Genomic DNA, 1,216 nt, shown 5'->3' with positions numbered 1-1,216 from the left:
ATATAACATATTTGCAGTTTCCATGACCAAATATTCAAATATGTGGAAAGGGCCAGGTGTGGTGGCTCATGCCTATAATCCCAGCCCTTTGGGAGGCTGAGGCAGGAGGATTACGTGAGCCCGAGAGTTTGAGACCAGCCTGAGCAAAACAGTGAGACCCTATCTTATTTTGAAATGGGGTCTCCCTGTGTTGCCTGGGCTGGAGGGCAGGGCGCTATCTTCACTCACTGCACCCTCTCAACTGATCCTTCCACCTCAGCCTCCAGAGTAGCTGGGACTACGGGCGCACACCACCCTGCCCAGCTAATTTTTGTATTTTTTTCTAGAGACAGGTTTTCATCATGTTCCCAGCCTGATCTCAAACCCCTGAGCTCAGGCAATCCTCTCACTTAGGCCTCCCGAAGTGCTGAGATTACAGGCATGAGTCACAACACTGGCCTTAACAAAAATTTTGTTTTTGAGATAAGGTTTTGCTCTTGTTGCCCAGGCTGGAGTGCAATGACAGGATCCTGGCTCAGTGTAACCTCTGCCTCCCGGGCTCAAGCAATTCTCCTGCCTCAGCCTCTCCAGTAGCTGGGATTACAGACGCCTGCCACCACGCCCAGCTAATATTATTGTATTTTTAGTAGAGACGGGGTTTCACAATGTTGGCCAGGCTGGTCTCGAACTCCTGACTTCAGGAGACTCATTCACCTCAGCCTCCCAAAGTGCTGGGATTACAGGAGTGAGCCACTGTGCCTGGCCAAAGACAAAATTTTTTTTTCATAGTGAAAACAAGTTTATTAAGTAAAGAAATAACGAATGGCTACCCCATAGACAGAGCAGCTAAAATTTTTTTTAAAATGTATGTGGAAAGCAGACACAAGCAGAAGCCAGCACAGCTAGTTGACTTCCGCTAGTGATAGAGGCAGGAGACAGCCAAGTGCCGTCCGGGTCATTATGCATAGGGGGTTTGCCTAAACATGCCCAGGTGAAAAATTCCGTCCCTTAACACGTGCACAATAAGGAAAATAAAACAATGTAGAGAGGCTCAGACTGAGGACCCGCATGTGCACTGGAAGAATGGGGGTGGAGCCACCAGGAATTCACGCCTTATGCTGGGGAGGAGCTGGGTCTCTTCAACTTGTGTGGTGGCCTGGTATTCAATTTGTGAGGTGGACACTTGAGTTCAGTACTCTCCTTTTGCTTAATAAAGTCCGCTGAGACCAGGACTTTC

The sequence above is a fragment of the Cebus imitator genome, unplaced genomic scaffold (assembly GCF_001604975.1).
Source record: "Cebus imitator isolate Cc_AM_T3 unplaced genomic scaffold, Cebus_imitator-1.0 Scaffold572, whole genome shotgun sequence".
NCBI lineage: Eukaryota > Metazoa > Chordata > Mammalia > Primates > Cebidae > Cebus > Cebus imitator.
Note: the sequence above shows the minus strand (reverse complement) of the source record.